The sequence below is a fragment of the Hibiscus syriacus genome, unplaced genomic scaffold, assembly GCF_006381635.1.
Source record: "Hibiscus syriacus cultivar Baekdansim isolate YM2019G1 unplaced genomic scaffold, ASM638163v2 tig00110422_pilon, whole genome shotgun sequence".
Classification (NCBI taxonomy): Eukaryota; Viridiplantae; Streptophyta; class Magnoliopsida; order Malvales; family Malvaceae; genus Hibiscus; species Hibiscus syriacus.
In genome coordinates this window covers 1270696-1284813 of record NW_024062732.1, presented here as the reverse complement: position 1 = coordinate 1284813, position 14118 = coordinate 1270696, and the positions used below count along the sequence as shown (strand labels likewise).

The 14118-nt window shown below is 37.2% G+C and overlaps 1 non-coding gene across 1 annotated transcript; it reads right to left on the bottom strand.

Annotated features, from left to right (window-relative positions):
- Positions 1-2157: 2157 nt before the first annotated feature.
- Positions 2158-2287, bottom strand: LOC120124707. The gene has a single exon (XR_005516298.1). It is a non-coding gene; the product is annotated as a small nucleolar RNA snoR77 (small nucleolar RNA).
- Positions 2288-14118: the final 11831 nt, after the last annotated feature.

Below are 14118 nucleotides of genomic sequence, written 5' to 3'. Positions count from 1 at the left end.
AAGGACAACCTTATATAGTACTTCGGTGCATTTCTACGCGGCACTACGGTGCATTTCTACGCGCTACTACGGTGCAATTTTACGTGGCACTTTGGTGCATTTATACGAGCTGTGGTGACAACATTAGTGCAAAACCTCTATAGACTCACATATCTATAGTTCTCACATGTGTACATGGGCTAATAAAGAGATAATTGTGAAAACAATGTATGTATTATATGTATATGATGTGTGATATAAATTGTATGACATGATATATGTGTGTGATATGGGTGATTGTATCTGTTACATGATATACATGAATATATGTTGATGTATATGTGGATGAGTATAAATGACTTATATGATGATATAAGAATTTGTTATAAGATATAGAATATGAACGTAAGAGATCATATGAACAAAAAAATAAGAGATATGACGTATAATAGTATAAGAGTATGGTAAAAATATAAATGATGACATGTATGTGCACAAGTATGTAATTGTTATATGGAAAAAGTATATGAGTTGTATGATTTGATAGCATAAAACAGTCATGCATGATTAGTAGATATGAATTTCATTAGATGTGTTTTTTTATGCCTCACTAAGTCATCGACTTAGCGTGTGAGTGTTTCACACGCAGGTTACAGAAAGTGAATATAGAAGCTGAGAGGAGCAAGACAGGTCAGCATCTTTCTTACAAAGTTTAGATCAGTAAAGAAATGTTTGATATGTATTTTATTTTTTTTTAGATGTAGTTGGCATGTCATATAAACGATTTGAATTGCATACGCTCTGATAAGTGTGAAAACTTTTATTTTGAAATAATAGGAAGTTTTCTTGAACGGAGATTTTTTATTATTTTAAACAAGTAAAGGTTTAAAAGTTGATGTGACATATCATACTCAGATCCGGGTCAGATACGGATTGGGAGTGTTACAAGATAACCCATTTTACCCCAATTTCTCTAGCTTCTTTCCTCTCCTCGCCGCCACCGCATTATTGCTCTCAATCCAGTAAATTATGACTTTTGATTCAAAACCACTCGATTTCAGGCCATTTCCATGATTTGAACCGTGAAATTTAAACCCTTTTGGATGTTTATCCAATAAAAGAAGTTAATTTTGAATGTATGCACGGGAATGGTGCATGGTGGTTTACACATTAAGTCATTCTGGAATGAGCTTGATTACACCTGCCTTGCCAGTATCCTTGGTCGTGCTAAGTCATTCTGTAAGGAGCTTGATTATGTTAAGGATTTTGTGTAAGAACATGAAAGAACTGAAGGTTGTAGATGCTAGTACCGCAGCTTTATTTGGATTGGAGTTGTGCAAGCGAGGTGGTGGGAAGGGGATTTACTTTTACCTTCATTGGCTACTAAATCTAAGGGTGGTATTTTCCAATGGAAGGTATTTCAGGAAGTTGTCTAAGCAATACCACAAGATCAAGGAAAAATAATGAAATATAGCGTTGGTCGTACAAAGCTCCTGCTTGTTTTCGAGGAAGGAGCGGTCGAGGGAGCGGGTGAAGGATCGTAGATAAGCTTGAAGTTGGGGTTTGACGCCGTTGATGGAGGTGGAGTTGACAAGCATAAGATTCATCTAGGATTTGACCCTAGTGTAGTAATCCGATATGTTAATTATTACCAGCAGATGAAGCTTGAAGGTTAGGACGTTGCTCTATGATGACGCCGTTCTTTGATTTCTAAGTTTTATTTTTTATCAGTTTCAGTCGATGTGTCGCTTACTGAATTGAGAGCAATAATGCGTCGGCAGTGAGGAGGGGAGGTTAACTATAACCTTAGACGTTGAAAACTCTAAGATTTCTGGAATTAAAAATCTTTAGTTGGAGTACATTAATCCAAAAAAAAAAAAGATAAGTCACATCGAATTTTTTTTTAAAGTTCAGGAGCTCAGGTGAATTTTTACCTTGAAAATATGTATTATTTTAAAAGTTTTTATTTTGATTTAATGCATTAAGTTACATAATTCTATAAGTTATAAAGAATAAAATTTTAATATATCATTGAAAATAATTTTAAAAAATCAATTTTAAAATTTTATTATCAAATGTCAGCATCTCTATCATCTTCTTCCTAGGACCCCTGCATAAAGAACAACATTGGAAACAAAAGGGGAGGCGGGGGAAGGGGGAAGGGGGAAGGGGCAGGGGAATTTGCTTAGGCTTACTAGTCCAGCTTCATCAATAAATCTCAGCAAGACTGAAGAGCAAAAGTAATATTTACTATCCGAGCAGTTTAACACCTTCATTGCCATGATGGTCAAAGGCAACGAGGCTGCCTGAATTACTACTCGAAATTTTTTTTATATATAAAAGAGATGTATCAACCTCGACCATTAAAATCTACTAGATAGATAGATATATATCATAGAAAAAATTTGAGGTCGAAGTTGAATAATTTTAATATGGCGAACTGCATTCATCTCCATGGCAGAGATTTGATTTAGCCAAGGAGCCAAACTCCAGTCGCGTTCTCGAATTAAAAATAGAAAAAATACGCCCAGGTTCTATCGATGAATCAAAGAACCCTAAAATAACCCCGAAACAGATAAAGAGAAGAAACGAACCAGCTGAGATTTTCTTCGTTCATGTTGATGACCGAGAGAAACTTCAGCGGTAGAAAGAAATTGGGGGGCTGTTGATTGCAAACCCTAAAGCGGCTCCAATTGACGTGAGATGGGGATGATATATATATAGCCTTAAGCCTTCTAGCAAAAGGCAAAACCCTTTATTTCTTAAGTCCATTAAATCCATATAGCTGCTCATAGCCCACTAAAGTTTACTGGATCGGCCCTTTTATGATATTCAATTATCGAGCCTAATGCAATTTCAATATTTCTATTATTATTATCATTTATAATAGATGAATAAGTATGCATTGAGATTAAATTTAATCAGTATTTATTTTAATAAAAATTATCTATTATTATATTACATATTTATTTAGTTAAGATTTTTATTTTTAAATATTTCTATAAAATATTATACAAATTTAACTTAAAAACACAAATAAAATTTGTAAATGAAATTATTCGTATACATAACAAATAAACTTCATTAGAAGGATTGGCTATCCCCTTCTTTTATTTTATTTTTTATACAATTACAAGGAAGTTATAATAGTTAAAAGCATATGACGTTTGTTATCAATAAATTTCACTCCTTTACCATCTAAAATTTCCATCATACGCACCACTAAGTACAATTAGCGCTTGATTGATCTAATTTAATTTGAGAACTTAAAATTTTAACACTGTTAGATATTTGCGTACATATATATATCATCAAGTGTTTGAATTATTTAATGTAGGGCTATTTTAGTTTAACTTAAGATATTGAAAATATGATGTGTTTAATATTGTATGTAATAGCTTTGTTGATTTTAATCGTGCCTAATTCAATAAGAATAGCCTCTGCTTAAACCATTAAACGAACAGACCAAAGATATATGTAATTCACTTAAAGAAATTGAATCGTTCCCTATTCGCGTTAGACATTCAATTAAGTGGAAAAATATAAACATTTCATGTTGTTTGGGACCAAAGATATTTGTAATTAGAAGGAGATTACTGATTTAATTAAACTCAAACCAAACATACAAAACTTTATTCCTGTTGTTTGGAACCACAAGGCATACAATTCAAGCATTCAAAGACATATAAACATTGAGGACTAAACACATATTTAAAACAATTTTTTGACGGAAGGTATGGATGTTTATGGTTTCATGGTAATGCTAAAGTAACAAAGGCCAGCTAAATACAGGATAGGATAGAATACTGAATATTAGTTTATAATATAGTTAATTTATAAAGAAAGATCAGAGAGTTTTGCATCAAGGCACATCCTCGATGGATACATTCATCAGTGATCATGAAGGTTGATTAATTAATCCACTATTACAGTTGTTAGGTATGACTCATATACCAGTTGGAGGACAGATGCTGGAGTGGACTTGAGCGGTTGTACTGGGGTTACTCTTATATATGTAATTGTAACCTAATTTTGGATTATTGCGAATAACAAAGAGAATAACCTCTTATTGTTCCCGAGGATGTAGACACATTGTCGAATCTCGTTAAATCTTGTGTTCTTTATTTGTTTTATTGCTTGTTGATTTCCTGAGTTAATTATCCCGTTTTCACAACATCAGGGAATGTAATTTAAGCTTAGCCATTGGTGATTTGTAGCTCTAGGTTGATGGATCAGGTAAATCAGTGGGACAAAACAACAACCTTACTGAGAATCCACATCACCAAGGAGAACTCGAATGCAAAGAGAGTGTGAAGCAATCCTCGATCCAGAGCACAACCAAACAGCGTGATCCCCTTGTTGTTGTACGCCAAATACGACACTATATGCATGCACATCATCCAATTATCAAAACCAACAATGTAATTTCTATAATATATATATTTACACTTGGAACTGATACATGTCACTGACCTAAAGCTTGCCTGGTTTGAATGTTGGAAGGATGTTGTTCGGGAAAGCTGATGAACATATCCGACGAGTCGTCGAGTCGTTTTCATTGCAGTTAGATTTAGGCGGGAAGTCGTCGTCCTGTCATTGCGCATGTCATGCTCATATGCCATCTGCTAGCAACCGCTGCCATTCCTTGGGCTCTATGTGTGATTCTCGCCGCACCCAACAAGCACAAGAAGAAACCGCTCAGCTGAACCGTTGAACATACCTACACCACCACATCTCTTTCTCTTTAAAAATATATACTAATAATTTTTCTGATATTCAATAACTTCGACTTTGTACTCAGTTTAAAGATACAGCGACTATGCAGTTTGTAGGGAGTATAATATAGGGACATGAATGCTATTTTTACCAAAGTAAATGGACTTGAACAATAGTTGTAGCACGTAGTGCAAGTTAACCTACTTACCAGGAGATCACCAGAATTGAAGAAATTCTTATCCGATTTCGAAGCCAAAACCATAAAGAAAGTTGCGAAGTGGTTGGCAGTGATGACAACTAAGGACGCAATAAAGAAGAAGCGATACCTATGACTGGTGACCGATAACTGTTTCCTGATCCTTACATGCTCGTGAAATATTTCACCTCCATCAGACCCACACCCCTCGAACATCTTATGGAGCCCTTCGAATCTCAGTATCTGCAACTCTCAAGTCAACCAGAACAGCACGCACACGAGGAGAAACACGCCCGTCCGGTAAACCCAAGACCCCAACACCAAAACGAACGCGATGGAGTTCAAGGCTCTATTTTGAAAACCGGACCAGACCGGCCGGTTTAACCGGGAACCGTTGCTTAGTCCGGTTCAATCTAAATCGGTTGAACCGTTGCTAGTGAACCGGTCTGAACCGATGAACCGTTCGAACCGGACCGGCTGAAAACCGGAAAAAACGGGGAATTTTGTTTTTTTTTTAAAAATTAAACCAAATAACGTCGTTTGTTAAACGAGCCAAGTCGAACTCGAGTATTACTGAGCTCGACTCGAACTTGAAAACTTTAAAAGTAAGTTCAACTCAACTCAAACTCACAAGCTAAAAATTATCAAGTTCAACTCAAACTCGAAATATAATATTGAAACTTGAACTTAAAAAGGTTTGAACTCAAAAAAATTTAGAAACTCGATTGAAGCCTAAAATTCGAGCTTGATTGAAGTGAAAAATAGTTCACTCAATGCTCACCAAAAGGCTTCATGATTTTGAATGCCAAATTTACGTCTATTATTTATAGAAGTTAGTTGGGATGCTCTTCTATGTTTCTTAGTAATGTGATATTGTTTTGTTCTCATATTTTTACTCTTTAGACTTTTGGGATGCTCTTCTATGTTTCTTAGCCATGTGAGATTGTTTTAAAAAAAATTAAACCAAACAATATCATTTTGTTATGATTTTTTTAACCCCAAATTTATTTTTTAATTATAGTTATATAATTATATTTATTATTTAATATGTTTTACCTTAAATATTATGTTGTAGTTAATTTGAATCATTTTGTTTCACTTGATTTTATGGTTTTTAACTTATATATGTTATGACTTGCTTTGAATATGACTTGTGATATAAAAAAATTATTAAATATTTTTGGTATTTTTATTTAATTTTTAAAATAATTATGATGTCGTTCGGTTCTTCCGACCTGTCGGTCCGGTTCGACCGATTGAACCAATGAACCGATAGCATGACCGGTTCGTTAACCGGTCCGGTTTTGAAAACCATGTTTAAGGGGAAACCCGCGCTTACATAAGGCAACGATATCTTCACGGTGGAGAAGAAAATGATCTTATGAACGATTTCAACGAAGGATGACGGTAGGAGTATGAACGCCAGGTAACGAAATGCTTTGTCCAGCTTCCGGGTGTACCCGCGTCTCACGAACGTCGTATCTTCTTGCAGGACGTCGAGAAACCAGAGCTGCCTCAAACCGTATTTTCTGAATCCCAAGAATGCCAAGGCTGACTCGGGGAATTGAACCCGAAGGTGGAAGACTTTTTCTTGGCTCGGGTAAAATTTTAAAAATAGGCCCTAATTTAAAAGTAAATTTAAAATATGCAATATAAAATTAATTTTTAATAAATTAAATAAATATTAATTCATTACAATATCAAAAATGTCAAAAACATATTTAAGCATATAAATACTTATAAAAAAATATTGCCTTCGAGCATTTCTTGATGCAAAATCATTGATGATAGTGTCAACATCAATGCTTTCCAACATATTTTTCTCAATATATAACATAGCTAGTTCATTCAATCTTTCTTGTGACATTGTTGACCTCAAGTAATTCTTCAATAATTTCAACTTTCAAAAACTTCTTTCCGCGGATGCTGCCGTTACTGGCATTATTAGTAATATTCGATAAGCAATTGAAACATTAGGATAACAATATCTAGCTTTAACAAACTCAAGAACTTCAAGCGCTGACATGAATACATTTGGCAAATTCAATTGCAACACTTTCATTTTAGAAAAAAAAATCATCTGCATCAACATCCAACAAATTATTATGAGAAAAAATAATCTTAAAATTATTGCAACATTCTTTTAATTTATTGTCATACAACGACTTCAACCTTGTAAAATCAATTAAAAATCCAAAATAATTTTAAAAAATCTTCAACAGCTCAAATCTATCTTTTAAAGAAGAGATCGCCATATCAACAAAAAAATAATAATTAACTTTAAAAGTCTCCTCTGCTGATTGCATTTCTTCATCATGGTCATTCTCATCAAATTGTCTTTTTCTAAAAATACGACGTTTAGTCAGAAAAATTGGTTCTATGTTCATATCTAATGCAAGACTTTTAGCAATATCTATACTAGCTTCGAACCCCTTATTTCTATAGTTTTTAAAATATGATATTACACTTTCCAACTCCTTTATGGTAGTATCAATGCACATTGATTTAGATTGTAATTTCTTACTCACCGTGTTGATAGCAAATAAAATATCATATCAGATAACCATTCCAAGTAAGAATTCAAAACTTTGAAGGGCACTAGCTAAACTTTCTGCTTCACTTTTTGCTTTTGCATCATTACCACAATATTCATATAATTGTAACAAAGCTAACCTTATTTTAGGAGCATGACATTTAATAGCTTTGACACTTTTAATTTGACTTTCCCATCTAATATCAGATAAGGATTTCACAGTTTCCGGAACATTATCACATAAAATTTTCCACCTTTTGGTAGAACTTACGAACAATTAATATATACGTTGCACAATCCCAAAAATGAAATATATTTAACACAAGAATGTGCCATGTCAGAAAGAGAAAGATTAAGATTATGACAAGCGCATGGCATATATAAAGCTCTAGGATTTATTTCGAGCAATCTCTTTTGAACACCTTGGTGTTTTCCTTTCATATTAGAACCATTGTCATATCCTTGGCCCCTCATGTAACAACCCGATAATATCAAAATAATAGTTAAATGGAATTGAAGATTTAATTGTGAAAATTGGTAATTTATAGGGACTAAACTGAAAGATTTTAAAACTTGTAGCTTGTTTTAGAGTTAAAGAAAATTCAGGGACCAAGCCCTGAATTTATCCAAAAAAGTTAGGTATTTGGTTTATATATATGATATATGCGTGAATTGGGTTCTGAAAATCAGAACCCAATTCCTCCCAAATTTCCATTTCCTTACCTCAACTTCCGACGACGATTCCGACACCGTCCGAATTCCGATCGTCGTTTTGAAAGTACCATCGTGTTCGTTATCGAGTCAGGAACAATCCCCTCAATTTAATTGAAGCGAAACTCTGCCAAACACCGTGAATTTCAAGTCAAAGCATCGACGTTTTTTTTAAGCTCAATCGCCTAGAAAATCCTAAATTCATCGTCGATCGCTACTCCGTTTACGACACCTCCCGCACCATCGTGTTCCTTGTGCCGTTCCGAGTCTGCCGGTGTCATCCTCGATCTCCGTTGACGACGGCGCATGGAGAGGTGGACCAGTCAAAGATTCGGCCGAGTCGAAATCGAGCTCTCCGCCGTTCAAAAATTTGAACCGATCTTAGTAAGTATCTCGAAATCGCTCAAAATAATTTTTAGAAATTTTTCCGTGATTTTTAGAGCCCCGGAGGACGTCGCACGCGCCACACGCGCCGCCGTAGGCGAGTGAACGCTGGAAACTGGTTTTGACCGGTTTAACCGGTTTTGAATCGGTTTTGACCGGTTTGACCGGTCACGACCCGACCCGTTGACCCGACCCTACCCGTTGACCCGACCCGACCGTTGACCCGACCCGTTAACCGGTGCTATTCTGGGAATTAATTTGGTTTTGGTGCTATTTTGGGAATTAATTCGAAAATGGTGCTATATTGGTAATTATTTTAAAAAGGGTGCTATTTGTGTAAAATGTTTGACAGTTTGTTGACCGCCTTTGACCAGAACTTTGACCGGCTATTAAACGACCTTTGTTTTCGACCACAAATACCTATCCTGATAGTTTTCGACGTCCCGGATCCATTTTTGGGGTCCGTTTTACTAAATTCAAACCCGAAAGTCTCCAAATCGTCAGTCAAACCCGTTGACTTTATTTTTGACCAAGAATTCGAAATTTCGGAAGGTCATACTTTATGTTTTTCGACGTCCTGAATTTGATTTCGAAGTCCGTTTTGCCAAATTCTGACCCGAAATTGCCGAATCGAGCTTGTAAACCCAAAAGGCTTAATATTTTAATATTTTGATTATTTAATTGAGATTTGGTCAAGGATTTATTCAATAAAATATTTTATGAAGGTACTCGTGTTTCACCTGAGCAAGGATCAATTAGGTCCGGTATTATCCGTTCGATAGATTAGCCTGAACCGCGTACTACGAGAATTACCCGTAGGTTTCCGTATATTATTTAAATAATATTTAGATTATTTATATTAGGATTCCAATATGGATTTTTCCAATTCGTAGGGTCTAGCGCTGCAGCAGAACGTGATCGACATACCCAGTAATAGGCTTCCCTATCTGATTTCCCAGACTGTTACAGGTGTGTTTCCTAACAGTATTATATTATTGATTTAAATAATTTATCTGAATACCGAGTATTTGATATTTGATTTGCTGTATATTCTGATATAATTTCTGAATTAAGGTATTTCATACCGATTTCTGAGATCAGTTTATCTGATATCTGAATTATTGATTTGAATTCTGATTTTCGTATTTCTGCATATGGTTTCTAAGTATGAAATATTTGTTATGTTTTAAGTGATTAATCATTGTTTTCAATTGAATACATTCATTGTCATTTGGGGGGGTATTGTTGAAGGAAGATTATCTGCAGACTTCTAGGCTTTGTGCTCAGGGTCTAAATGGCATGTGCGGTTGGGTGTATGGTTCTGGGGGAACCTACACAACTATGATGTGAACGGATGGGGGTAGTGTTCATGTTTTAAAAAAAATAAATAAAAACATATTGCATAAACCGATTTCATTGAAAGATTTTATCTGTATATTTTTCTTATATATTGTATGGAGCACACTGAGCTTTTTTAGCTCATTCTGTAGTTTTTACCCTTTTTCAGATAGTAGCAGACAGTAAGCTAGCAGATTTGGCATCAGTGGAAATCAACTACTTATTTTGCACGAACATATATTTCTATATGTTTTTCAGTTATGTTTGGTGACATGTATTTGCTAAAATTTTAGACATATCTGTATTATTAATATAATGTATTGTAAGATATTAAAAAAAAAACCTCTGAATGGGATATGTGACCACTTAGGTTTGAGTCTAACTCACAGACCGGGTCTAAGGGGTTACATTTGGTGGTATCAGAGCTTTCGGTTTTAAACACTCGGACTGTATATGGGTCCTAAATTTTGGATTTTTAAGAAATAAAAAAAAATGTCACCTTATGTTATGATTTAAAGTTTTCTCGAGATCCCAGATGCTAATCTGACTCATATTTCAAATTCTTTCTGTAGAGCCTTATAGATCCAACGATGAATGCTGCTAGAGGTCGTAGGACAGGACGTGGACGTGGTAGAGGGCTAGTCACTCGACCTTCTGTTACGATAGACGATCCGATGTCAGCACGTGATCCTCCTGTTCCGCAAGTAGATCCGACTCTTTCTCATGATGATCAGTTTACTCCCGTGAGAGACCCTCCCGTCACTGAAGATGAGGATACTGAGATGAATGAAGACGCCATTAATAGAGCTATCTTCCGCATGTTTCAGAGAGTTGCTAGAGCCCCTAGTAACATGACTGCAGTGGAGATTTCAAATTCTCTGGTTGCTGCTGGTGTAGTACCATTTGAGGGTATTACTGGTGGACCTCCGACAGACGCTGAGTATTGGCTGGAGGACACATAGAGGATTATGGATGAGATGGACCTCAGACCTGAGCAAAAGTTAAAGGGGGCCCTAACTATGTTGAAGAAAGAAAGCTTCAGATGGTGGCAATCCATTTCTGGTAGTATTCCGAGGAACCAATTAACATGGGATCTTTTCAAGACGCGCTTCCGGAGTCGCTACATCGGAGAGAGATATCTGCAGGAGCGACGCCAAGAGTTTCAGAATCTGGAGCAGGGTAATATGTCTGTTATGGATTACGAGGTTGAGTTCATTCGATTGAGCCGATATGCTCATGGACTTGTGGACACTGAGACAGATCGATGCTTGAGGTTCGAGAATGGACTCAGGTATGAGATTAGGAGTCGAGTCGCTACCCATCGAGAGAGGAATTTTGATGCTTTGGTTGAGATAGCCAAGACTGCTGAGGAAATAGAGCGACTGGGTATGGAGCACAGGAGAGATAGTGATCGAGCTCAAACCCGATTCAGGAGGCCTTCTGGTTCTGTTAATTCTTCTGCACATCCTAGCAAGAGAGGCAGGGGTGATTCCTTTCAGAGAGGCGGTGCGAGTGTCAGACCTGTTGCATCTGGTGCTTCAACTTTTCAGTCTACTAGACATGGTGGATCTTCTGGGTTGCAACCTTTGCAGACATGTGATTACTGTGGGAAACATCATCTTGGGGAATGCAGAAGAAAATTTGGCACATGTTTTAGATGTGGTTCTAGTAACCATATTATAAGGGATTGCACAGTGTCAGTTTCTACAGTTCAGACACCAGCTTGTACTCCCGCTCGTACTCAGAGTACTGTTCAGACTCCTGCGGGTGGTCGTACTCAGGAGAGAGCACCTGGATCAGTTAATAGGGGCCGAGCATCTCAGAGTAGGGCTCAAGTCAGATCTGAGGCCAGACAACCTGCATTGGTTTACACTGCTAGACTTCGACAAGATCGTGATAGGCCAAATGTGACTGCAGGTACTGTTACTATTCATTCAGTTCCATACTTTGCATTGTTTGATAGTGGCTCTACAAATTCCTATGTATCACATTCCGTTTCTGAGGGTCTAAATATTCCTGTTGAGAATACTGAGCGTTCAGTGATAGTTCAAAGTCCCTTAGGCCAATCCATCGTGTTGGATCGTATTTTTAGAGAGTGCCCTATAGAGATCAATGGGGAGATTTTTCTGGCTGACCTGATGGAGTTACCCTTTAAAGAGTTCGATTTGATTCTCGGCGTAGATTGGTTGGACAAACATCGAGTAAATATTGATTTTGAGACTAAGAGAGCTGTTCCGAAGACCTCAGATAATCGAAAGATTGTAATGATCGGGGAACGACGTGGATTTCTGACGAATGTTGTGTCTACTTTAGTAGCGGAGAAGATGATCAGGAAGGGTTCCGAGGCATTTCTTGCTTATATTTTGGACACTAGGAGATCGCAATCCGATATTGAAGGCATCCGAATTGTCAAGGAATTTCCCGATGTTTTTCCCAAGGAGTTGCCTGGATTACCTCCAGATAGAGAAGTCGAGTTTGTGATTGAAGTCTATTCTGGTTCCACCCCGGTTTCAATGGCTCCTTATCGTATGGCCCCAAAGGAGCTTAAAGAACTGAAAATCCAACTCCAGGAGTTGTTGGACAGGGGATTTATCCGACCCAGTATATCACCGTGGGGAGCCCCAGTTCTCTTTGTCAAGAAGAAAGATGGGACGTTGAGACTCTGTATCGATTATAGGAAACTGAACAAGCTCACGGTGAAAAACAAATATCCTCTGCCCAGAATCGACGATCTATTTGACCAATTTCGAGGGGCTTCTATCTTTTCAAAGATAGACTTAAGATCTGGTTATTACCAACTTAAAGTGAAAGATTCGGATATTCCGAAGACTGCTTTCCGTACTCGATATGGGCATTATGAGTTTTTAGTGATGTCATTCGGGTTAACTAATGCCCCTGCTACTTTTATGGATCTGATGCATAGGGTATTTCGACCTTATTTGGACCAGTTTGTAGTTGTATTCATTGATGACATACTGGTGTATTCTAGAAGTGAAGCAGAACATGAGGAGCATTTAAGGATTGTTCTTCAGACTCTAAGGGAGAATAAGCTATACGCTAAGTTGAGCAAGTGTGAATTCTGGCTCAGCGAAGTGACTTTTCTTGGACATATCGTCTCTGCTGATGGTATTCAGGTGGATCCGAGCAAAGTGGAGGCTATTATGAACTGGAAGCAACCCAGAAACGTCTCTGAGATCCGTAGTTTCTTGGGCTTAGCTGGTTACTACCGTCGTTTCGTTGAGGGGTTTTCCCTTATTGCAGCTCCTCTGACGAAACTATTGAGGAAAGATGTTCCATTTGTCTGGTCTGAGGACCAACAAGCTAGCTTTGAGAAATTGAAAACTGTTTTAACTCAAGCCCCAGTGTTGATTCAGCCTGAATCTGGGAAGGATTTTTCTGTCTACAGTGATTCTTCTCATTCTGGATTAGGATGTGTTTTGATGCAAGAGAAGAAGGTTGTCGCTTATGCGTCACGTCAGTTAAGGCCGCATGAGCGTAATTATCCTACTCACGATCTGGAATTAGCTGCGGTGGTTTTTGCTTTAAAGATCTGGAGACACTACCTCTACGGAGAAAAGTGTTATATCTATACTGATCATAAGAGTCTGAAGTATCTTCTTACTCAGAAAGAATTAAATTTGAGACAGCGTCGCTGGTTGGAGCTTTTAAAGGACTATGATTTTGAGATAGAATATCATCCAGGGAAGGCTAATGTAGTGGCAGACGCCTTGAGCCGTAAGGCGATATCAGATCTCAGAGCCTTATTTGCCAACTTGAGCTTATTTGATGATAATAGTTTGTTAGCAGAGTTACAGGTTAAACCTACTTTAGCCGAGGAGATTAAGGCTAAACAACTCCTTGATAACTCGTTGCTTTCCATTATTGAACAAGTTAAGCAAGGATCGAGTTCGGAGTATACTGTGAACCACGATGGTATTTTTTGTTTTCACGGTCGTTACTGCGTCCCTAAAGATGATGAGTTGAGATAGATTATTCTTCAGGAGGCTCATAATAGTCTTTATGCTATGCATCCTGGTGGGGACAAAATGTACAATAATCTCAAAGAGCGCTACTTTTGGACTGGTATGAATAAGAATATTTCAGATTTTGTGGCAAGGTGTTGGACTTGTCAGCAGGTTAAGGCAGAGCACCAGCATCCGTCTGGATGGTTACAGTCAATTAAGATTCCTGAGTGGAAATGGGAGCGTATTACGATGGACTTCGTTACTGGTCTTCCTCTAACTCCTTCCAAAAAGGATTC